We start from the raw sequence: 26,000 nt of genomic DNA on the forward strand, positions 1-26,000 counted from the left end.
TGTAGGACATGTAATGTGCAGATATTTGAAAGTGGGTGAAAATATTAAGCATGGAATCTGATAGATAATAAGACAGTTATCTAGCAAATGAGGTCAGGAACTGCAACAATAATAAGATTCAAATGTGCTATGAACTAAACAGTGCGTTGCTTACTAGATTACCAACAAAGTGTTAAACAATTAAAGGAAGTAGAAACCTGGCTCATTTGTCCTGGAAATGGATTTTAATTAGGCTATTTCTGGGTTCTTGTGTTCAACTATGCCTTTCTCTGCCATGCTTTCTTGGTTGGATTTCCTCATCATTGTCCTGATCCCCACCTTCAGTAGATTACTGTTTGTCCTCCATTTTGCATGCATCTAGGAATGCTCCATATGTTGGCTCCAGTTGTGAATAGCACAGAACACCACAGTACTGCAGAGCAACCTTTCTGGGCATTACCACAAGGAACTGTCAGAGCAGCCCAGGCATCGAAACCTCATCTTAAGGAGATCGATAGTCTGTTCACTAAGGATCTGATGGAAATGTGAGCAGTGTGGTATCCACATTCTGAGAGTTTTATGAAGACATCATGAGCCATATTTGGAGGGGCCATCCCTGAGTCACTTGAGGTCCTTAGTAGGAAGCTTGGTGAGGTGTCTCCGTTGACTGGATGGCTGGTTTGCAATGCAAAGTAATGCCCACAATGGGGGTTCAATTCCTGTACTGGCTGAGGTTTCCATGAAGGGCTCTCTTTCTCAACCTTTCTCCTCAACAAAATCACCACCAGTCACCTCTCTCTGATGAAGCAGCAGCCCTATAGTCTTTATCTTATATAAGCGTGATGGCAGTTCCTATGGTATCAAGATTTGGTAGTGATGGTTAAAACTAATTTGAATATTGATGAAGTGGAAACCATTTCTTTTCAGATTAGTGAAAGGGCGTTCTCAAAGCAATGTCGGTGCAGTCGACAGTTACTTGTACTTAGGAGAAGCCAAGCTTAAAAATGTGTTGCTGGAAAAGCGCAGCAGGTCAGGCAGCATCAGAGGAGAAGGAGAATCGACGTTTCGGGCATAAGCCCTTTTCCTTCTCCTTTGATGCTGCCTGAACAGCTGTGCTTTTCCAGCAACACATTTTTAAGCTCTGATCCCCAGCATCTGCAGTCCTCACTTTCTCCTTAGGAGAAGCCAGCAATGTTGGAGAATCCCACTACCTGGACTGATTGACTATTTTTGGAATGGTGGAGAATATGAACAACTGTAATCTGGACAAAATGAATGAGAGATCCCAGATGCATCGATGGGCAAGGATTGGGAGATGCTACACAGATCAAGCTGCTCCCATGAGAATTCAGGGCAGCTAAGAATTTGACAGCCACAAGGATGGGATTCATATCCAATCTATCTGGGCCCTGCTGCAGCAGTTCAGACACACTGTCGAGTGGTGATGGTCCTGGCCACCCTTAGTCAGCACCTGCACTGTCTTTCAGAGAGTTGAAGAGAATAAAGTAGCGGCCTGTGATCTGGTGTCTCATCATTCTCCTCTGCCTCCCTGGTGGATCTTCATCTGCTGCTTCTTTCTCTGGAGACTGTGAAGCAGATGCTGGAGGTTACTGTTCTTACTGAGAACATTGTAACTGCTGTCTCCTTTTACTGTCATCAGATTTGAGGCCACGGTGTAAAGTTGTCTGCTCTGCAATGTCCATGTCGTACATGTTGTCAGACAATCTGTGGGAGTTGTCAGAATGATAACACAATTTTTATTTCAAGAATTCCTGAGCCCTCACCTCGATCATAATGAAGTGTCAGATCATAGAATCTTTACAGTGTGGCAGCAGGCCATTCAGTCCATCATACCCAGACCCACCCTCTGAAGAGCATTCCACCCACACCTACCTTATCCCTGTAGCCCTGCCTTTCCCACGACTAAACCACCTAGCCTGCACATCCCTGGTTACTATGTTACAAGTTAGGATGGCCAATCCACTAACCTGCATATTTTTGGACTGTGGGAGGAAACCAGAGCACCCAGAGGAAACCCACACAGACACAGGGAAAATGTGCAAATTCCACACAGATAGTCGCCCAATGCTGGAACTCTGGTCTCTGGCATTCTGAGGCAGCAGCACTAACCACTGAGCCATTGTGCTGCCTCATGTGCCCTTATGCAAGGAGACTTCTCTGATGAGTAAAACAGGAACTTACTTTGTCCATTTCCAATGTGCACTTATTGTGAGTTGATTTTTTGATCTGATATGGCAAGGTTATAACTTCACGTTCTTGTGAGTGAGTTGCAGGGTCCACTTGAGAGGCAAAATGAACCTCCCCTTCCCCACATCATTCATATTCTCTTCTTATTTGTGTTACTGTGGTCCCGAAGACCTTTCGGCCTCCTTCCATTTCTTTTGCGCCCCTTTTATACATCTAGTAATAACCCCGGAGCCTTTGCAAATTCCCAATGCCTTCTCAAACTCTTGCTTCTCACCTCAGCACGCTCACTAATTTATCTGTAATTTCCAGTCCAGTTGTACTTGGCTAATGTGAATGACCATGGCACAAACTCCAGACATCAAGGACGCAGATGTCCAAACTCTGATAGGGGTAGATGTGTGACTGACAGTGGCCAAACCCGTGGGCTGGAATTGGACAAACCCCTTGACTAATTGGTGCTCTTTGTAACCAACCCACTAAGGACTGCTCCAATTTGAATTTCAGTAATAGCCATTTGCTTAAGCACATGCAATGGTGTTTGTTATATAAGTTACTTGCGCAAGACTAATTGGTGCTCTTTGTAACCAACCCCACTAAGGACTGCTCCAATTTGAATTTCAGTAATAGCCATTTGCTTAAGCACATGCAATGGTGTTTGTTATATAAGTTACTTGCGCAAGGTGAGGCATAATATTAATTCAACACAGTGCAGTAACTGGCCACAGAAATGCTTCCCACCATTACTGCCTCTCCCTCTGCACTGAAAGATATTTAGACAGACAGGCTGGTAACCTGTAACTGAGACTGAAGATGTTGTGCACTATAAAGCCATGAAGGACAAAGACCATATAAAGCTTAAAGCCAAAATCAAAGAACTTTTTCTCGATGTCAATATTCAATAGTTTCTCAAAAAGATTGACCATGACACACCATGGAAAGGAAAATTCTAGATTTGGATTTGGATTTTGTTGAGCTCCAGGGAGAGGTTGAAAAGGCTAAGGCTTTTTTCCCTGGAGCACTGGAGGCTGAGGAGGTGACCTTATCAAGGTTTATAAAATCATGGGGGGCATTCATAGGGTAAACAGACAAAGTCTTTTCCCTGGGACGAGGGCGTCCAGAACTAGAGGACATAGGTTTAGGATGAAAGGGGAAAGATATAAAAGGCATCTATGGGGCAACTTTTTCACGCAGAGGGTGATGTGTGTATGGAATGAGTTGCCAGAGGAAGTGGTGGAGGCTGATATAATTACAACATTTAAAAGGCATCTGGATGGGTATATGAATAGGAAGGATTTAGAGAGATATGGGCCAAATGCTGGCAAATGGGACTAGATTAATTTAGGATATCTGGTCAGCATGGATGAGTTGGATCAAAGGGTCTGCTTCCATGCTGTACATTTCTATGAATCTATGAACTGAAGTACAGAAGTGTAGGAGTACAGTGAAAAATGTCTGATGTTGTCACATATCTTTGGTATAGGTAATTGTTTACCCATTGAGTTCAAAACCCTTGTCTCATACACGCTAATGGTAACATGATCTTTGTTTGTATGTTAATCCAGGATGTATTGCTTCACTTATTTATTCCAACCAGTCATCATTGCAGCTAAACTGTTCTCTTACCAATCCAACCCCTTAGCTAAAATTCAAAAGGTGAAACTGTTATTGGGACATTTACATTCATAGGTATGACACTGGCCACTGGCACTATTAGTAAATGACATAATTTGAGTGTTCATGAAAACTTCAAAGAGTGGTAAGAAAAGCTGTTGCCACAGCTTGAACATGAAATGTGACCATCGAAGCTTAGTATTGTCATGGCCCAAAAATGATATGCATCTAAATATTTATTTTCCCAAAGAAGATGCCATGCTGTCTTAACACCTGATTTGGTTTTCATTTGAAATTTTAGGTGTTATAAAATTGAATCATGTAACTTCGCACAATCTCATGTATCCTTTGCCCTTCTGGGATTTAATATCTGTACTTTAATTTGTACAGCAGATGTTCTAGGTCTGTTTATTGGAGGCAGTTTTCTGTGTCCTAGCATCATTTTCTCTTGAAAGGACTCTGTCTAAATGTGTTTTATGTTAACATTATCACAGGAGGAAGCAAATCCCTTTGGAGAAAGAAACACGAATTTCAGAAATTTGCACAGTACTTATGTTTTCTTACGTGTCACGACTACCACTTTCAGCAATTTTAATTCCACTGGGAACTGTAGAATGCCACCATTATTTTAAATAATTTGAGCAATTATACTGCAGTTTACTGTTGCTGACAGTTTCATGCTGTGCACTTTAATCACACCAGGTGTGTTTTTATTGTTTTATTGTGAAAAGAGGCTTTCAGTCACTTTTACAATGTCTTCTCTACAATAGTAATTTTGTGCTCAGCTGATCATTGGAGTATGTAATTCACAATGTAAGTAAAGACTTTTTATGTCTAACTAGATCTAGGAGCTGATTGTGATATTGGAAATTAGCTCAACAACATTAACAAAGAAAGGCTGAAAACATCCATTAGTATTGTAACTAAAAAACTCAGACTATGGTAGATCGTGGTGAAATATAAGTATTGTGCAAACCCAATCAATATTTTTTTCCAGATCCTAACAGAGCAGCTGCATATTTCTTTGCTTTGATTTCTCAAGCTTTGAAGCTTAATTTCATACTTATCAGTTTATCAGCTTTCATCTAGCTGCACATATGACATGTGGACCTATAAGCACTCTGAACTAAAAGGAAGCTTGTATAATTTCTGAAATTTTGTCTCAACCTTAAGATTGTACTATAGTACATAACTCACTCACTGCATTCAACTGTTCTACATAATAGATGCATATGTTAAAATCCATTGAGAAGTTCAAATAACAATAATAGAAGAGACAACAGAAAAAGGTATGCAGTTTAAAAATAATATGGACCTCATGATAAGATCATTTCCTTTAACTCAAACTTTGGGTTTGAATTATACATACCTGTATATTCGACCATTTCCAAAAGAAGTATCTTGTTGTTCTATCACTTGTTCTTTTAACATTGGAAATACTGCCTTTATGTCTCATCTCTGCTTACCTTTGGTTAGTGGCAGTGGACCTTATCCTTGAACTGCTGCAATGTTAGCAGTTGATCCGATTGATGTTAGGTTAGGAATTTCAGGACAATGTTCCATCAATGGGCAGTTTGTATCCATCTCAGGATGATAAGTGACCCAGGAAGGAAGCTTGAAGGTAATGATTTCCAGGATATTGCCTCTTTAATTCCAAGTGGTACATGAGTTTAAGGTAAAGGTTTGCAGACAGAACCTTAAAACAAAAGCTGGGTAGTTCAGGAGAGAAGTGCGTGAACACTTCTTTTAAACGATTGTAGAAATGCGGAACTCTCTCCCACAAACAGCAATAGGTGTGAGATAAAAAAGCCCATTACACTTGGGATGGATGGATGGATGTTTGCCAGCCAAAAGTACTAAGGAATGCAGAACTGAAGTGGCTGGTTAGAGATAGATCACAGGTCAGTTCTGAATTCATGAACTAGGTTCAGGCAGCTGCATGATTGTTTCCTGTTTCTGTGGTATCATCTCAGACAACAATATAATTATCATTAAATGCTTTTCAAAATAATGAAGCGTTTATTATAGACTAGTTATTTATTTATTTTGATTCTAAGCTGTGTTATAATGCCAACCATTTTCACACTTTTGAATGATTACTTGCTGAAGCTAATGAGTGGAAGATGATGAGGAGGTAGATAAAGTTTTAGGACGAGTTCCTAATGTATGTCATCAAATAATGTTCTAGATACTTTGCTACACTGATTCTGAAAAATTATGTACTTAGTGAAATGGTCAGACAATTTTGAAGGAGCGGTGTACCGTTTTCAGTTGAAGTATTTCACTCTTTTGGTTTATAGTGCATCATAACTTATTTATTGGAAGATCGAATCCTTTTTTTATTAAAACTGCAAAGTGAAAATACACAAACCTACTAACATACCACTTACCTCGATCCATAGGGATTCTACATTTTCCAATCCAAATCATTTCTTGCTAATGTACCTATGGACGTATTCCATCTCATTTGAACAAAGCTTTCCCACCACGTTTTCCTTCAAGCACAACTTTTCAAGAAGATAAACATCCCTGAATGTTTAGTTCCCAGCTTTAATCTTGGTTGTAACCATGTTGCCGTAATGGCTGAATGACTATGTTTATTAACCTACATATATGCTATTAATTCATTTATTTTGCTCCGAAAACTACACACGTTTAGGCAAAGAGCCATTGAATGTGCCTTTCTACAATTTATTCTCCTTTGACCCTATTTGCTGCTTGTTTTGTACTCGTGCAATCTTCTCTCCCTGTCTGCTCTTGGTATCATTACCTCAGTGCCCTGTGATATGCCTACATCCTCTTACTTCTTCTCCAAATCCACCTGCTCATTTTGTTTAAAGCTCTCACTACAGCCCAGGTTATTCAACTCACTGGATACTGGTCCCAGCACCATTGGAATGGAATCCTCCCAGTGAAACAGCTCCCTTCTACCCAGTAGTACCAGTGCCCCACAAACCGAAAACCATTCCGCCCTCACCAATGTTTGGGTATACATTTAACTCCTTAGCTTTCTTGATCCACTGCCAGTTTTCCAGTGGCTCAGGTAGCAATGCCAAAATTATTCCCTTGAAGGTTCGGCTTCTTAATTTGACTCCTAACCAGCGTTCCCTCTAATTTTTACTTTGCCTGGGTAATCCTCTAAAGTCTTGCCTTGCAGGAATGCCCAGAACCTGGAATCAATGCCTGGTGTGTGGACCCTCAGAGCAGTGGTGCATACATGCAGTTCAGAGGAAACGTTGCTCCCAAATGTTCAACTACTTTCAGCAGAATCTCCTTTCTGTCGTATCAATGTCATTGTCACCAATGTGGGTGATGACAACAATTGGATCCCTCCCCACCCTTTCCAAATCCCTCGCCAGCTTAGAGTAGATGTCATTAACCCCGACACTGGGAGACAGGATTAACTTTCACAGCTGAATAGGACAGTTTCTATCCCACTAATTATGCTTTTCCCTACCACTACTATATTCCAATCTCCAGTCTCTATTTGGCTGGTTCCCTATAGCACATTGTTGTGTACAGTTCACTCATCCTCCTTGCAGTCACTGTTCTCAAGCACACAGCTTACAACAGCCTAGTAACCATTGGGGCTTTGCAGGGCTTCCTTGAACGTTAGCTCATGAGTCCCCATACTAGCCTTTCCTAGACCCACATTTTACTGTCCCTGACCACAGACCAAGTTTGAATTATTTAATCTGAAGGGTGTGACCATCTCTTGGATCAAAGTGTCCTGTTGACATTACCCCTCCCTAATGTGATGCAATGTCGGCAGTTCAGGCTCCCGCTCTCTTTTCAGATCCAAAGTTCCATGAGCTATAAGCATTTATTATAGATGCATTCACTTTGGATTATCTTGGTGCCTAGCAGCTCCCATATGCTACAGCAGCCACACATCAATTTGTTTATTGACTTAATTACTTTTGCATTCTTGTTATTTACACTTTATTGAATTTTTTACATCAGTATCAATCTTAACAATCTATTTCAAGAAAAGCAGGGAAAAAAAAGTAAAGATCTGAACATAAACTAAAGACTTTACATTTGCGTTTGAGACTCAAAATGTCCAGCAATCCTACTTGCCAATCAGCAGCATTCGCTGAACTTGTGTCATGTAGTGGTTTGTGATTTCACTCTGTTGCTGGTCTCACTGCAGGTAGACATCTCAATCTGCAGATTTTATCTCTCTTGCTCACCTCCCACTCAAAATATGTGCCTTAGGAATCAAATAAATCTTAATCGTTTACCAGCTATTCATCAAACTGCCGGATTCTTTTCATCTAGCAGAATAAGAATGAATTCCTTTATGCTGACAATGGTTAGACAAAAGCAACTGAATATCTCTTTCCCTTCTTCTGCTTAACTCCCTAAGCCATTAAACTCTGGCAATTTTTTGTAAGTCATACTCAAGTGCAAAGTTTCATAAAGTTGGCTAGTTTCATAAGCTCCTGACACAAAAGACCTATCTGACTCACTTAATAAGAATCCAATTTCAGATGGTTCTGAATTGAAAATCTGGAATTAAGAATCTAATAACAATCATGAATTTATTGTTGATTGTTGGAAAAAGTCCATTTGGTTCATTTGAGGGAAGGAAATTGCATCCTTGTCTGGTCTGGACTATATTTTACTCCATACCCATAGCAATGTGGTTGATTCTTAACTGCCCTCTGGACAATTAGGATTGGACAATAAATGCTGGCCTTGCCAGCAATGGTGTCATCCTGTGAAAGAATAAAAAAAAACTGTTAAACTGTTCTTTTAATGGAACCCTTGAAAGAAACCTACTTGAGGTGGCATTAACAGAATTTGAATGGTAGCTTTCAGTTTAATGTCAATTACGTACCACAGGCTAAGTTTTTGATTTCTGAAGAAGTCACAACAGACTCGAAATGTCAACTCTGTTTCTCTCTCGACAGATGCTGACAAACCTGCTGAGTTTCTCAAGCAATCTTGTATGTTTATTCATTTAAAAACCCATCAGCCATGCCTCTAGCCGACATGGAAAAAAATTCTTTTTGATCCCTAGTAGATTCTACTCCTCCTTTTACCATGCTTTTAATGTTTATATGCCTATAGAAGACATAGAGGTTCTCTTTCATGTTTGATGTTAGTCTTTTATCATATTCCCTTGTCGCTGTTTTTCCTTTTGCTTTTTCAAGTTTTTCAAGAATTAATAGTCACAAGAAAAAAAATGTAGATTTTGACCTGTAAATCCAAGTACATGGTCAGGAAGAACTCTTCACTCACCCATGCATCGGCATTTAGGAACACCCTTAGGTTTGCTCTTTGACCCTTTCCTTCTGACATGTGTTAGTCCCGGCCGAATGGTTATGCACCTGCCTCTGTGTTCAAAGTTTCTGAATTCAAGCCTCATATCAGAGGCTTGAGAACACAATCTGGGCAATTGGTTTAATGCAGGATTGTGGGAACATAACTCAGCTGGATCTGGTGTCTTGTATTGGAGGAGGTGTCCTGTCCAAAATCTCCTGCAATTTGTATCAAGGCCATGGGTGATTTCTTTAAGCATACAGCTCCTTTAAGTATATTTGCTTAGCCATGGAAATGGAACATGGAGAGTGACTTTCAGGTTGTGGTTTGGCTGCACAACTCAAAGGGAACTTTGATTGGGTTTGCATCCTGAAGATGCAAAAGATTGCATGGCAATATTCGACTGAGTTTGAAATCTTTGTATGATGTGCTGGTCAGCATTTATACTTCAAACATTATCATTGAATGGGTTATGTAGTCATGCATTCCACTGCTGTTTATGAGACTTTGTTATGCATAAATTTGCTGCCTGCTTCTCCTTCATTACAATAATTGTGGGCTATATTATACGCTGAATGCAAGCCCATTGTTAATGTTGAGAAAAAGTCAATCTCTGTTTGGCCAGCTTACCTCCTTCATTTTTCAGACAACGAGTCATTCATTCTTATGAGGCGACACCTCCGCCTTTTCCCGAGCAGGAAGTCCTGTCTTATAGAGCAGCCGTTTAGTCTGAGATATGGAGACAAAACTGTTGATGAGGAGATCCTTGATTGGCAATGTGGATATGGAAAGGGCAGCAACTTACCTGCTTTGGGCACAGGCATCTCCAGCTACCTGTTTAATGTGAACAGCGGTGGGATGAGTCCCTAAATTTATTGCCCATTGAGGGCCGAAATTGGGGCCCAGTTGGCAGCCAACCCACGGCCTCCTCTACCACTGGGTACAGTCAAAGAATAGGAGGGGGAATGCAGGCTGACATCGCCGATGACAGGATGCCCAAATTTACAGTTCCACTTGACCGCTTCCTGCCCATGGCATGGTAAAACCCAGCCCTATATGTCTAATGCATTTCTTTGACTGTGATGGTTGTGCTTTGTCAGGTTGTGTGTGCTGCTACTAATGCAATTCTTTTTTCTATAGCTGCAGACATAGACTAGCTTATTTATTCTCCACCACACATCCTCGTATTGAGGGTTACTGTTTTATTAGGCTATATCTGACATCCAGTTCTCTACTGCATATCGGGAGAAATAAATTATTATACAGTTGTTCCATTCGTTTAACCTTTACTTCCTAAACTTGCTTTGTGGTTGCTTCTAGCTTCCCTCTGTCTTATTAAACCATGCTGAGTAAAAAGTGGACAACAAAATTATTTCGCACGGTGGCACAGTGGTTAGCACTGCTGCCTCACAGTGCCAGAGACCAAGGTTCAATTCCTGCCTCAGACGATTGACTGTGTGGAGTTTGCACATTCTCCCCATGTCTGCGTGGGTTTCCTCCGGGTGCTCCAGTTTCCTCCCACAGTCCAAAAATGTGCAGGTTAGGTGAATTGGCCATGCTAAATTGCCCGTAGTGTGAGGTGAAAGGGTAAATGTAGGGGAATGGGTCTGGGTGGGTTACGCTTCGGCAGGTTGGTGTGGACTTGTTGGGCCGAAGGACCTGTTTCCACACTGTAAGTAATCTAATCTAATTTCCAGTTATGTTAACAATTTAAATAAATTTGCTATCACCTGCCTTATTTATTTAATTGAGAGTAAACTAAGCTGCTTTAACCTACCTTCATAGTGCAAAGCTCAACAGAAATTGCTATGGATGCAATCAATTCCATTCCTTGGTACGAATGTGGTTTATAAAGAATTGTACAAACCTAGCAGTATCTCATTGACTTGCAGTCATGATAACTGAAGCAACAGCTTAAAATGGTACTGAAATTTTCACAACCACAGTGTATTATGAAGATGGTTTGAATGCCCAGGCAAGAATGACATCTCAATGATTTTGCTTTCTATTTTTTTTGTAAATCTCTCTTTCTGTTCTTCTACCTTCCTTTCATTGGATACAGAATTCATAAATTGGTTGGATGGTTTAGGTTTAGTAAAACCTAGGGATTTGTATTCCCTATTTCAAGAGAGATAAAAGTAGTTCTTCTTCAGAGACAGTAATGACACAATTAAAATTACAGTTGAATAGTTCATAAATCCATTAGCATCTAACTAAATTAACCAGTTTCATGTGGTAAATCATTTAATCTTGGGAAGTAACTAATGAGGTGCAACTAAGAAGCAATTAAAACGCCAATCAGTAAAGCACAGATAAAAGGATTTTGCACTTTTTAAGTATAGCATCAGCCTAGCAGGATGCTTAATATCCATTATATAGTGACTAAATTCAAGACCAAAGGATAAACATTGGATCTTCAAAACATTGATTCGGCTGTTAGATCTGGAATTGAACTACATAATCTGCAGTAACTGTTTAATAAGAGCTAGAACCTTCAATATCACAATAAATGACCATCCATGTGATCTACAATTATTAATCCACAATTATTACTTAAAGATTAAATGAATGTTCAAATTTGAGAAATACTTTCCTTCGCTCAAATTAATGCGAAGTCATAGAATCATATAAAACAGAGAAGTAAGTTATTGGCTCATTCTGTATACTTTAACACACTTTTCTAAATGGCTGGGCAGAATATTATTTTTCATACATCTGTCCAATTCCTGTTTGAAAGTTCTTATCAAATCTGCTTCCACCATCCTTTCAGATAATGGATTCTTGCTCATAACAACTCTGCAAGGCCTGGTTTCTAGTAGTCCTCTAAGTGCCAGTGGACTGGGATATTTCTTCCATGGCCACCTGTGGAGCTGTTACATTGAGGTGCTCACCAACATGTTTTCCCAGATGTTCTAACTGGTGTTCCCACTGAGGTGTCTGAGCCAGTGGGGTTGCAGAAGGCAGCCTTGCCCAGGCTTCCTCTGAGCCCTTCGTACTCTTTCCCTCAGAGGTCTAGAAGGTGCCTTCTGGCAGTGCAGCTTGTTTCTCCACTGGGGTCATGGCCATCCCACTGGCACCTGCAAGACACAGGGAGAGTGACCATTGGTTAGAAGTGGTGCTAATGAATGACACGGACAGCGAGATTAATGGGAGAGTTGCATTGGAATGAAAAATAATGCTTAATTGGTATGTGGGATTTTGGCATCTCCACAGGGGCAGTCCCAGTCTTCTCCTGTGAGGGGCAGGATTCTCTTCTCATAGTGGGTGAGGAGCCACTCCACCTATAAGGACTCTTTCTGTCCTGTTACGAGCTGTTTTCTCCTGTAATAGGAGAATGAGGGAGACTGACTGAGGTGAATTTGGGTGGCACAGCTGTTGGTGCTGGTGCAGTTGGCGGTGAAATGTATCATGCAATAGAGTAGGCACCACAGAGATCATCAGTGCTAATACTGTGGTGGTTTGGGGGGTGGGGGAGGAGTGGAATGAGACTGACTGAAGGAAGACATTACATGAGTAGTGAGAGGATGGAGTTTGATCATCAGTGGGAATTGGGTGCAGTGGCAGAGACACAGTAAATATGAGTTAGCAGATAGAAGAATGTCACACTTTGATGGAGCAGAGAAAGTCATTGTTGGCTGTTCCCCTGGAACATTGAGATGGTATTGACTTTGTGACAATTTTGGATCTGGCTGTCAAAATCTGAAGGCATGGCCTCCCCTGCCAGTTCTCTAGGAAGAGCATGCCTTGCCTTTGGACCACCCTGGTACCTATCAGAGAATCATAGTGCCAATTACCCCTTTTGCAGCATCTTCCATGGCCATCTGTCCTATAATGTGCAGGGCAACTTCAGAATGCTCGTGCTCAACCAAGCGAACATCATCCTTTTAAAATGGCATGGTGACCAGGGATTCTGGTCTTTTGGCAGACATCCAGTGAGTGGCAAGTTCTTCTGGGAATGGTAGCTGTTAGCATGGGGCTAGAATTGGGAAAGTGGAGCGTCAGAGGAGCTGGAGGTGAATTTGGTCAGATCTGGCAAGAGATCTCACCATGCCTCATGGAGAGAAATCATCCAGGACACTTAACAAAAATGACACTAAGCCAAAAATAAAAAGATTTGAATTTATTTTTTCATTTGAAGCTTTCCATTAGCTCATACTCCCTTTTCTGTTATTTGCTACTCATTGTAGGTATCAACTAGATGGACTGAATGACGTCTTTCAATATTGTATTACCTTGTCTCACTGGCTACCATAGTGCATGAACAAAAGGTAATTTTTTTTGAGGATTAGTTTTCTCAGGCTGAAGATTTGTAGTCAGTTATTTTAGCTGAGTTTGAATACAATTTTACTGCTCTTTCTGACTCCACAAGAGTATACCATTAATTAGTTTCAGTCCATGATAGATCTCAGATTAGACCACTGAATTTCAGGAGAAACATACTGATTATGTATGCACAGTGTTTTCTTAATTGTACCTCACAACTTCAGTTGTGGTCTTATGCATTTAATGGGAATTTGATTTCCATCTCATTTGTAGTTGCTCACTTAATATAGACAAGTATCCATCTAAAGACTCTGTACCAAAATGTCCCTGCTCCATTTACACCGGGTGGTTTTAGTTAACATTATTCTAGCTTCTATCTTTCCCTTAATTTGAGTTTAATTTTGAAAACTTCTGGGGTAATCACATTGTTACTAATACCACCTATGCGTTTTTTAAACAGAAAACATATAATTTTTAATTAGTCACAACTTTGAGAAAGAGAAAGGAAGACAGAGATAAACAGATATACAGGCAGGCCACATAGCATTAAGCTGATGTTTGTAGACATTTCTTAGAAACTTCTAACTAGTTTTGCCAGCTGTTAAAAACATTACATAATTGTAAATTATTGTTGCAATCACACACCATTTGCCTGATCTCTCTCACTATGTTATTGTTAAAAATCACACAACACCAGGTTATAGTCCAACAGGTTTATTTGGAAGCACTAGCTTTCATAGCACTGCTCCTTCAACAACCGCCTTCTCTAGTCTTCACTAAACATAGTTAGGAATTTCTCAAGTCTTGGTACCTCAGCACGTGTTAATAGCACAACGGTTCTATTTCAGTAGCTTCAATATTTGGGTTTGTCAGCTGGCCCCACTGAAATGTTCATAACTGCAGTGTGTCACGAGAAGAATGATTGAAGAAAATGTTATTCTTGTCCTCATGCAGTTAATGTTAAATACAGAAAAATAACAGTCTTGTGTGCCTGGAAACAGTTTGTCTCTTCTGTGGACTGAGTAATAGAAAATCCTACCTGAGTGATATTGTCCTGATGGTGGTTGTTTTCATCAAGATTGTCAGACTCTTCAGTTGAATGTTACAGCTGACTGGTTGTCCGGTACATCTAGCGAGAATACATTTCCTTTGATGTATAAAGCTTGCTGAGCACAAACAGAAGTACATGAAAGCAGCAAAGAACTTGTCTATTATAGCACTAATGGGAATAATGGTATATCACTTTCATTTAAGTTTGTTCTACACTTTATGCTAATGTCCCTGGCTCTCAGTCTCAGACCTCCTTGTGATCAAAAACATAAATGACTTTCATCTTTTACATCTCTCCCCAATCTTCACTGTAGCTCTGCAACAAGTGATGACTTGGATTGAAGATGAGCAGTAGTACTGTATTATTCACTATAAAAATAGAACCTTGCAGTTATGCAGCACCTTTCATGTCATGAGGTAATTCTAAAGCACTTTACAGTCAAGAAGTACTTTTGAAAGCTACTTATCATTGTACCGTAGTAATTCTCACGCAGCATGGTCATACATGCATAGAGCAATGCAAAAATTATCAGATAAATTACTTTAGTGATGTTTGTTGTGGGATAAATATTGTCCAGAGAAAAACTTTCCTGTTTTTCTGGGAAGTAGTACCATGGGATCGATTATGTTCATTGAAGAGACTAATGTCTCATCTGAAGAGCAGGACCTTGAGCAACGATGACCTTCTTCAATAGCGAATTTCAGCTTCAGTCTTATTTACTGGAGTGAGACCTGAACCCACAGCACATAGTATTAATCCAAGTTACTTGTTAAATCATAGCAATATTCTTCCTTCATTATTCTGGATGCTTTCTTTATTGAAAGAATATTGGATTGGGTGAGCTGAATAAAGAAAACTGAAATGCATCTCACGTTGAGAGAGTGGTTACACCACTCTCCAGGAAGTGCTGTGTAAAACCAACAAAGTAAAACTTCGGACAGATTGGCTGTCAGATCTTACTTACCCCATCTTTTTCAGTCCTCTTATACATGTGCCCAGCCTCAGTGGCAGCATGATACACTCTGACTCAGAAGTTTTTGGATTATTGGATCATTGCCACACTGCGCGAATTAAAATGCTACAATCCATCATTGATCAGTATTTAAATGTAATTAATTGACTATAAAGTGCATTGAGTCATGCTTCCAAATGATACAAAAAGTGCTGTATAAATATGCTTTTTTTAAATTGATTAATGATGTGGCAGCAGTACTTAGCTTCACTCCAAGCAAGTATGATTTGCAGAACTGCCATGAAGATTAGGCGAAGCTGCAGGAGATGAAGCTCATTTCGTTTTTTTTTTATCAAAAAGAGGTCTGAAACTGAGAGTGAGGAACATTAACATAAATTGTAGAACAAACTCATGTGAAAGCGATATACCATTATTCCCAGTAGTGCTATAATAGCCAAGTTCTCAACCAGTATTGCTTTCATGTACTTCTTTTTGTACTCACCAAGCCTTATATATCAAAGGGGTTTGAAAACAGCAGTATTTATTGAGAACTACCTTGTTATATATCTCTAGTGACTTTAATACTTTGGAAAATGCTGTTATCTGCTAAGCCTTGAGAACAAGACTATGTTTGATGTAATTAAAAAGTACTAAATTTTCTTAACTAATATTTATATAGTTTTTATATTTAATAATTTTATTGTTTTAGAAGGCAGTTGTTATATCTGCTGATATTCTAAAAATTGGGGGAAATCTTCTCAGGGTCTGAATGATGTGGGCTATGGCGAGAAATTTGGGAGAACCACGTGAGAAGTCAAAGGGGTCATTTCTTGACGCCTGGAGCAAAATGCTGCATTTTCCACTAAATTTTGGATGTTGAGACGAGAATCTCAATAGTAAGCTTTGAGAGGTTCTTATTTTAATGGGAATTAACACTCATTATTATTGCCTTACTGCTGAATCCCATCTCATTCATATGCAGGCTCCCATTCTATCAATTGCAACGAAATGTCAAGAATTTGAAGTGTAAGAGTGGGTATCTGGAGACTCCAACTTGCTGCTTGCTCCTCCAAACCTCCAGGGCATACTCCACTGGCAGTAGCCACAGATATCAAACATCCACTGATGTGATATCTGCATTCTCATTCCACATCTCTGATCAACTTACAGCATGCTTCTGCATTGCCATGTTGTACTTAGGAATGCACTGGCACCTTTCATTGAAATGTAGCAGCAAGGACACTTTTTACACTGGAGCATTCACACATTCACGCAGATTTGACCAGACTGCATCTTAGGGTTGCTCATTTGCTTTCTTAGTGCTCGCTCGGTTAGCACTGACCTGGAAAATCACAGCATAGCTGTCTTGCCTTTCCTTTCCTCTGTGTACTCTACCTCTTCCGTCAGAACTTCATGGCTCACAGTCTGCTGAGTTGCTTTGAAGCTTAGTGCAGCAACAAAGCCAGGCAGCTTCTCATACTTGGTAAAAACAAAGACTGCAGATGCTGGAAACCAGATTCTGGATCAGTGGTGCTGGAAGAGCACAGCAATTCAGGCAGCATCAGCAGCAGTCACAATGGTAAACATCATGCTATACAGAACATTGCGAGGTCAATCTCACACCTGCATCATGTACCACCAGCGTACCTGGGAAATGTAATGCATGTGCTCGAAGAAAACAGCCAAATCAAAGGGGACTAGTCATCAGCCAAGTCCAGAAAAATATCCTTTAGTACTATCACAGTAAGTCAAGGGATGCCTCTGCTATCAATTTGGGGAATTAACCAAGTTCAGGGACCTTTCCATTTCAGGGAGTGGGACACTGTCAGCCTTGTGGGTCTAGTGCACCTAGACCAGGGTGTCTTGGCAATACAGTCATGGATCTGTACAGGTTTCAGTCAGAGGTCTGGTCATTCATTGTTTGGGTTGTCTGGCTAAGTCACACGAGGAGGTGGCTCACAGTCAGTCCTGGGAGCGCATCCACAGAAACCCGAGGCTGGCGGCAAGGGAGTGCGATTCTCGGGTGGGTGGGTGTGCGGGGTCACTGCCACACGAGGGAGCTTGATTGTGAGATTTCGAGCCAGAAAGCAGGATTGCAGAGGATTAACAAAGCCCAAGGGAGAAACACGATACATAAGTATGTTGGGGAGTGGAAGGGAAGATCATAGAACCTGGGAGGGAAAGGGGTGATGAGGGAGGGGACGGACAATCGACAGTAAGCAGCATTTTGACTTTGACGCCAGGTAATGCTCTGAGGAAAAATCAGACCCCAGTGTGTTTACTGAGCTGAGATTGTAAAGTGAGCAGATGAAGACTCAAATAGACAAGGTGGGTGGGACTGTGGGGAAGTGTGATGTTTTTGGGATTGATGGGAAGGCTATTAGGAAGGGTATATTTATGTTTGGAAGCTCATCAAGTAAAGGCTGAGCCTGAGATTCAGTGTCTGAGGAAGAGCAATAGCTATTACCTTCCTTCATGCCATAAATAGCAAGTATGTAATGGTGATAAAAATGACAGTAACCACACCCAGAGTGGGTGGAGTAAGTGTTTATACAGTGAGGGAGTGGCATGGGTATCACTTACTGTGTGCAGTCTAAATCCTTGCACCAAGCCTTCCAGACCATTTCATGTGAGATAATTAATGAATCCAACTGATGCCCATGATCCTATAACAGTGGTCTACCAAGAAAGATGAAGCCTAGTTGTCAAAGTAGCAGTCACTTGCAATTTACCCATGGCCTGCAGATGGTACAGGAGCTACTCAATTCACAACTTGCACCATCAAACATTATGTAGCATTAAGGTTAGCTGGCTTCTGTATCTTCAATGTTATGGCTGAGGTTAGACCAAGAGTCAAGCTCACAATTGCTGGTGAAAAGAGAGCACCAACACTGTGATAATGCATTCACAGTCACATCCTAACTACCTACGTGGCCTCAGATTATCTTCTTCTTTTAGTCCCTCCCATTATGTCTAGGTTCAGTCTACAGTGGATCGCCTGCTGGGACTCTGCTTAACTGTGGAGCCCTTTGGCCTTGGAGGTTTTGTTGGGGCACCCTTGGTGGCAATTATGTCCGCAGGGCTGAGAGGTGTTGAGTATGTCCTGCCCACTCCAGGGTGCACACTCCTCAGCTGGAGCTCCTACAGGGCTGAGGGTGATGGGCAGCCACCTCTGGACCATTCAGAGGACCCTGTGACTAGTTTCTTCTCCAGCTGTGTGCTTACTAGTTCCTTGGAGTGAGCTCAGGATCCCTCATCCCCTTGTTTGTCTTGCTGTTGGTGCGGAACACCAATGGCTGCAGCGACAGGCTATGAGATTGCTAAACCTAACTCCCCATCACAACTGCCAACCTGTCCTGAGAGGCAGCCAGGCATTCACAGCCCTGAGGCATCAGAGTCCCAAAGGCACTGGTGCCATCCTGCACTCCTTCTGTCAGATTGGCCTGAACTTCGGAAATCCGGCCTATTGTTCCTGTGTCTCTTTGTACATTTATATGAGGTTGTTAATAACCAGGGCAAATGGGGCTGTCCTAGTGGGGCTGTGCAGGATAGGGGACTCTGCGACCCCCCATCAGGCACTCTGCTTCCCTTCCCGAGAACAAAGACACGGAGGAGTTCGTCCAAAACTATTTATTCAATTCTGCAGAACCGGGTGTTACCTCAATGGCTTCCCACGAGGCACACACACAGATTGTAATCCCCGCACGTTATATACATGTAGGAGTGGGCGGGGCCTTCTACTGTCTCAGCCAATCAGTGTTAAAGTTCCCCACTGTCCTCCTGATGGATGAGATTATTTGGTTATTCACCCAGCCAATCAGTGTTCGAGTTCCCTGCTTCTCCCTTATATGGATGATGACGTACAGCCGTGGTTGTGGGCGGTCCCTCAGCCACGAGGAAAGCTGTTTCCATTGTTCCATTCATGAAAATCTGGGGGAGTGTCTGCTCGTGCTTACTACAGGGTAGAGAAGACTAAAATGGTGGCTTTGTACTTACTATGTGCTTACTACAGCAGTTAATGATTTAAAAATTACACCACCCCCTACAGGGCAGTTCTCCCTGAGCTGAGCAAGTGCCTGGTCTCTGGCAGCTCTTGAAATGTCAGCAACCTGGCTGTTTCTCCCATGGCCAGTTACAGGCAGGTGTTCAAATATGACAGGCAGGTGTTCAAAGCCACAAGCACCCAACTCGAAACCAGATCAAATACCCATTGAGGAGCCAGTATCTGAGCTGTTGGAGGATGCAGGAGACAGTATCTGAGCCAGTGGAGAGTAAAGGAGGCAGCATCAGAGCTAGTGGAGAGAGCAGGAGGCAGTATCTGAGTTAGTGGAGAGAGCAGGAGGCAGTATTTGAGCTAGTGGAGAGAGCAGGAGGCTGTATCTGAATTAGTAGATAGAACAGGAGGCAGTATCTGAGTTACTGGAGAGAGCAGGAGCCTGTGTCTGTGCTAGTGGAGAGAGCAGGAGTTGGGATCTGAGCTAGTGGAGAGATCACGAGGCAGTATCTGAGCTAGTGGAGAGAGCAGGAGTCAGTATCTGAACTCATAGAGCGAGCAGGAGGCAGTATCTGAGCTAGTGGAGAGAGTAGGAGGCAGTACCTGAGCTAGTGGACAGAGCAGGCATCAGCATCTGAGCTAGTGGAGAGAGCCGGAGGCGGTATCTGAGCTCGTGGAGAGAGCAGGAGTCAATATGTGAGCTCGTGGAGAGAGCAGGAGGCTGTGTCTGAGCTAGTGGAGACAGCATGAGGCAGGATCTGAACTAGTGGAGAGATCATGAGGCAGTATCTGAGCTAGTGGAGAGAGCAGGAGGCAGTATCTGAGCTAGTGGAGAGAGCAGGAGTCAATATCAGAGCTAGCGGAGGGAGCAGGAGGCTGTGTCTGAGCGAGTGGAGAGAGCAGGGGGCAGTATCTGAGTTAATGGAGAGAGCAGGGGGCATAATCTGAGCTAGTGGAGAGAGCAGGAGGCAGTATCTGAGCTAGTGGAGAGAGCAAGAGTCAATATCTGAGCCAGCGGAGGGAGCAGGAGGCTGTGTCTGAGCGAGTGGAGAGAGCAGGGGGCAGTATCTGAGTTAGTGGAGAGAGCAGGGGGCATTATCTGAACTAGTGGAGAGAGCAGGAGTCAGTATATGAGTTAGTGGAGAGAGTGGCAGTTAGTGGCAGTATCTCAACTCGTGGAGAGAGCAGGAGGCAGTGTCGGAGCTAGTGGAGCGAGCAGGAGGCTGGAGCTGAGTTAGTGGAGGGAGCAGGAGTCAGTATCTGAGCTCGTGCAGAGATCATTAGCCCGTATCTGAGTTAGTGGAGAGAGCAGGAGGCAGTATCTGAATTAGTGGAAACTAAAGGAGGCAGTATCTGAGTCATTGGAGAAAGTAGGTGGCAGTATCTGAGTTAGTGTAGACAGCAGGAGGCAGTATCTGAGCTAGTGGGGAGAGCATGAGGCAGTATCTGAGCTAGTGGCGAGATCACTGGTCCGTATCTGAACTCGTGGAGAGAACAGGAGGCAGGATCTGAGCTAGTGGAGAGATCATTAATCCGTATCTGAGCTAGGGGAGAGAGCAGGAGGCAGTATCTGAATTAGTGGAGAGATCATGAGGCAGTATCTGAGTTAGTGGAGAGAGCAGGAGTCAATTCTGAACCAGTGGAGAGAGCAGGAGTCAGTATCTGAGTTAGTGGAGAGAGCAGGAGGCAGGGTCTGAGTTAGTGGGGAGAGCATGAGGCAGTATCTGAGCTAGGGGACAGATCAGGAGTCAGTTCTGAACTAGTGGAGAGAGCAGGAGTCAGTATCTGAGTTAGTTGAGAGAGCAGGAGGCAGGGTCTGAGTTAGTGGAGAGAGCAGGAGGCAGGATCTGAGCTAGTGGAGAGATCATTAATCCGTATCTGAGCTAGGGGAGAGAGCAGGATGCAGTATCTGAATTAGTGGAGAGAGCATGAGGCAGTATCTGAGTTAGTTGAGAGAGCAGGAGGCAGGGTCTGAGTTAGTGGGGAGAGCATGAGGCAGTATCTGAGCTAGTGGCGAGATCATTAATCCGTATCTGAGCTACGGGAGAGAGCAGGAGGCAGTATCTGAATTAGTGGAGAGAGCATGAGGCAGTATCTGAGTTAGTTGAGAGAGCAGGAGGCAGTATCTGAATTAGTGGAGAGAGCATGAGGCAGTATCTGAGCCAGAGGAGAGAGCAGGAGTCAGTATCTGAGTTAGTGGAGAGAGCAGGAGGCAGGGTCTGAGTTAGTGGAGAGAGCAGAAGGCAGTATCTGAGTTAGTGGAGAGAGCAGGAGGTAGTATCTGAGTTAGTGGCAAGATCATTCGTCCGTATCTGAACTCGTGGAGAGAACAGGAGGCAGGATCTGAGCTAGTGGAGAGATCATTAATCTGTATCTGAGCTAGGGGAGAGAGCAGGAGGCAGTATCTGAATTAGTGGAGAGAGCATGAGGCAGTATCTGAGTTAGTGGAGAGAGCAGTAGGCAGTATCTGAGTTAGTGGAGAGTACAGGAGTCAGTTCTGAACTAGTGGAGAGAGCGGAATCAGTATCTGAGTTAGAGGAAAGAGTAAGGGAGGCAGTGTCTGAGTTAGTGGAGAGAGCAGGAGTCAGTTCTGAACTAGTGGAGAGCGCGGAATCAGTATCTGAGTTAGTGGAGAGAGTAGGAGGCAGAGTCTGAGTTAGTGGAGAGAGCAGGAAGCAGTATCTGAGTTAGTGGAGAGAGCAGGAGTAAGTTCTGAAGGAGTGGAGAGTGCAGTAGTCAGTATCTGAGTTAGTGGAGAGAGCAGGAGTCAGTATCTGAACTAGTGGAGAGAGCAGGAGTCAGTATCTGAGCCAGTGGAGAGAGCAGGAGGCAGGATCTGAGCTAGCGGAGAGATCATTAGTCCGTATCTGAGCTCGAGGAGAGAGCAGCAGGCAGTATCTGAATTAGTGGAGAGAGCATGTGGCAGTATCTGAGCGAGTGGAGAGAGCAGAAGGCAGGATCTGAGTTAGTGGAGAGAGCAGGAGTCAATTCTGAACTAGTGGAGAGAGTAGGAGTCAGTATCTGAGTTAGTGGAGAGAGTAGGAGGCAGTATCTGAGTTGGTGGGGAGAGCAGGAGGCAGGATCTGAGCTAGTGGAGAGAGCAGGAGTTAGGATCTGAGTTGGTGGAGAGAGCATGAGGCAGGATCTGAGTTAGTGGAGAGTAAAGGAGGCAGCATCTGAGCTAGTGGAGAGGAAAGGACTCAGTATCTGAACTAGTGGAGAGAGCAGGAGTCAGTATCTGAGCTCATGGAGAGAGCAGGAGGCGGTATCTGAGCTCGTGGAGAGAGCAGGAGGCAGTGTCTGAGTTAGTGGAGAGAGCAGGAGGCAGTATCTGAGCTAGTGGAGAGAGCAGGAGGCAGTATCTGAGCAAGAGGAGAGAGCAGGAGGCAAAACCGAGTGAGAGGAGAGAGCAGGAGGCAGGATCTGAGCTTGTGGAGAGAGCAGAAGGCAGGATCCGAGTTAGTGGACAGTAAAGGAAGCAGTGTCTGATTTAGTGGAGAGAGCAGTAGGCAGTATCTGAGTTTGTGGAGAGATCAGGAGGCAGTTCTGAACTGGTGGAGAGAGCAGGAGTCAGTATCTAAGTTAGTGGAGAGAGCATGAGGCAGGATCTGAGCTTGTGGAGAGAGCAGGAGGCAGGATCTGAGTTAGTGGAGAGAGCAGGAGGCAGGATCTGAAGTAGTGGAGTGAGCAGGAGTCAGTATCTGCGCTAGTGGAGAGAGCAGGAGGCTGGATCTGAGTTAGTGGAGAGAGCAGGAGGCAGGATCTGAACTAGAGGAGAGAGCAGGAGTCAGTATCTGAGAAAGTGGAGAGAGCAAGAGTCAGTATCTGAGCTAGTGGTGAGAGCCGGAGGCAATATCTGAGCTAATGGAGAGAGCAGGAGGCAGGATCTGAGTTAGTGGAGAGAGCAGGAGGGAGGATCTGTGTTCGTGGAGAGTGCAGGATTCAGTATCCGAGCTAGTGCAGGGAGCAGGCGGCATTATCTGAACAAGTGGAGGGAGCAGGAGGCAGTTCTGAACTAGTGGCGGGAGCAGGAGTCAGTATGTGAGTTAGTGGAGAGAATAGTCGGCAGTATCTCAACTCGTGGAGAGAGCAGGAGGCAGTATCGGAGCTAGTTGAGCGAGCAGGAGGCTGGAGCTGAGTGAGTGGAGGGAGCAGGAGTCAGTATCTGAGCTGGTAGAGAGAGCAGGAGTCAGTATCTTAACTCGTGGAGAGCAGGAGGCAGGATCTGAGCTAGAGGAGAGAGCAGGAGGCAGTATCTGAGTTAGTGGAAAGTAAAGGAGGCAGTGTCTGAGTTAGTGGAGAGAGCAGGAGTCAGTTCTGAACTAGTGGAGAGAGCAGGAGACAATATCTGAGCTATTGGAGAGAGCAGGAGGCAGTGTCTGAGTTAGTGGAGAGAGCAGGAGGCAGTTCTGAACTAGTGGAGAGAGCAGTAGTCAGTATCTGAGTTAGTGGAGAGAGCAGGAGACAGTGTCTGAGTTAGTGGAGAGAGCAGGAGGCAGTGTCTGAGTTAGTGGAGAGAGCAGGAGGCAGTTCTGAACTAGTGGAGACAGCAGTAGTCAGTATCTGAGTTAGTGGAGAGAGCAGGAGGCAGGGTCTGAGTTAGTGGAGAGAGCAGGAGGCAGTATCTGCGTTAATGGAGAGAGCAGGAGTCAATATCTGAGCTAGCGGAGGGAGCAGGAGGCTGTGTCTGAGCGAGTGGTGAGAGCAGGAGCCAGTATCTGAATTAGTGGAGAGAGCAGGAGGCAGGATCTGTGTTCGTGGAGAGTGCAGAATTCAGTATCCGAGCAAGTGCAGGGAGCAGGCGGCATTGTCTGAACAAGTGGAGAGAGCAGGAGGCAGTATCAGAATTAGTGGAGAGAGCATGAGCCCGTATCTGAGCTAGAGGAGAGAGCAGGAGGCAGTATCTGAGTTAGTGGAAAGTAAAGGAGGCAGTTCTGAGTCATTTGAGAAAGTAGGTGGCAGTATCTGAGTTAGTGGAGAGAGCAGGAGGCAGGGCCTGAGTTAGTTGTGAGAACATGAGGCAGTATCTGAGTTAGTGGAGAGAGCAGGAAGCAGTATCTGAGTTAGTGGAGAGAGCAGGAGTCAGTTCTGAACCAGTGGAGATAGCAGTAGTCAGTATCTCAGCTAGTGGAGAGAGCATGAGGCAGGAACTGAGTTAGTGGAGAGTAAAGGAGGCAGCATCTGAGCCAGTGGAGAGTAAGGAGTCAGTGTCTGAGTTAGTGGAGAGAGCAGGAAGCAGTGTCTGAGTTAGTGGTGAGAGCAGGAGGCAGTTCTGAACTAGTGGAGAGAGCAGGAGGCAGTATCTGAGTTAGTGGTAAGAGCAGGAGGCAGGGTCAGAGTTAGTGGAGAGAGCATGAGGCAGTATCTGAGCTATTGGAGAGAGCAGGAGTTAGTATCTGAGTTAGTGGAGAGAGCATGAGCCCGTATTTGAGTTAGTGGAGAGGAATGGAGTCAGTATCTGAACTAGTGGAGAGAGCAGGAGTCAGTATCTGAGCTAGTGGAGAGAGCAGGAGGTGGTATCTGAGCTAGAGGAGAGAGCAGGAGGCAGTGTCTGAGTTAGTGGAGAGAGCAGGAGGCAGTGTCTGAGCTAGTGGAGAGAGCAGGAGGCAGTGTCTGAGCTAGTGGAGAGAGCAGGAGGCAGGATCTGAGATAGTGGAGAGATCAGGAGGCAGTATCTAAGCTAGTGGAGAGAGCAGGAGGCAGTGTCTGAGTTAGAGGAGAGAGCAGGAAGCAGTGTCTGAGCTAGTGGAGAGAGCAGGAGACAGTGTCTGAGCTAGTGGAGAGAGCAGGAGGCAGTATCTGAGCAAGAGGAGCGAGCAGGAGGCAAAACCGAGCGAGAGGAGAGAGCAGGTGGCAGGATCTGAGCTTGAGGAGAGAGCAGGAGGCAGGATCTGAGTGAGTGGACAGTAAAGGAGACAGTGTCTGAGTTAGTGAAGAGAGCAGGAGGCAGTTCTGAACTAGTGGAGAGAGCAGTAGTCAGTATCTGAGTTAGTGGAGAGAGCAGGAGACAGGGTCTGAGTTAATGGAGAGAGCATGAGGCAGTATCTGAGCTAGTGGAGAGAGCAGGAGTCAGTATCTGAGTTAGTGGTGAGAGCAGGAGGCAGGGTCAGAGTTAGTGGAGAGAGCATGAGGCAGTATCTGAGCTATTGGAGAGAGCAGGAGTCAGTATCTGAGTTAGTGGAGAGAGCATGAGGCAGGATCTGAGTTAGTGGAGAGTAAAGGAGGCAGCATCTGAGCTAGTGGAGAGTAAAGGAGTCAGTATCTGAACTAGTGGAGAGAGCAGGAGTCAGTATCTGAGTTTGTGGAGAGAGCAGGAGGTGGTATGTGAGCTCGTGGAGAGAGCAGGAGGCAGTGTCTGAGTTAGTGGAGAGAGCAGGAGGCAGTATCTAAGCTAGTGGAGAGAGCAAGAGTTAGGATCTGAGTTAGTGGAGAGAGCATGAGGCAGGAACTGAGTTAGTGGAGAGGAAAGGAGGCAGTATCTGAGCCAGTGGAGAGTAAGGAGTCAGTGTCTGAGTTAGTGGAGAGAGCAGGAAGCAGTGTCTGAGTTAGTGGTGAGAGCAGGAGGCAGTTCTGAACTAGTGGAGAGAGCAGGAGGCAGTATCTGAGTTAGTGGTGAGAGCAGGAGGCAGGGTCAGAGTTAGTGGAGGAGCAGTAGTCAGTATCTGAGTTAGTGG

The sequence above is a fragment of the Chiloscyllium plagiosum genome, chromosome 18, assembly GCF_004010195.1.
Source record: "Chiloscyllium plagiosum isolate BGI_BamShark_2017 chromosome 18, ASM401019v2, whole genome shotgun sequence".
Classification (NCBI taxonomy): Eukaryota; Metazoa; Chordata; class Chondrichthyes; order Orectolobiformes; family Hemiscylliidae; genus Chiloscyllium; species Chiloscyllium plagiosum.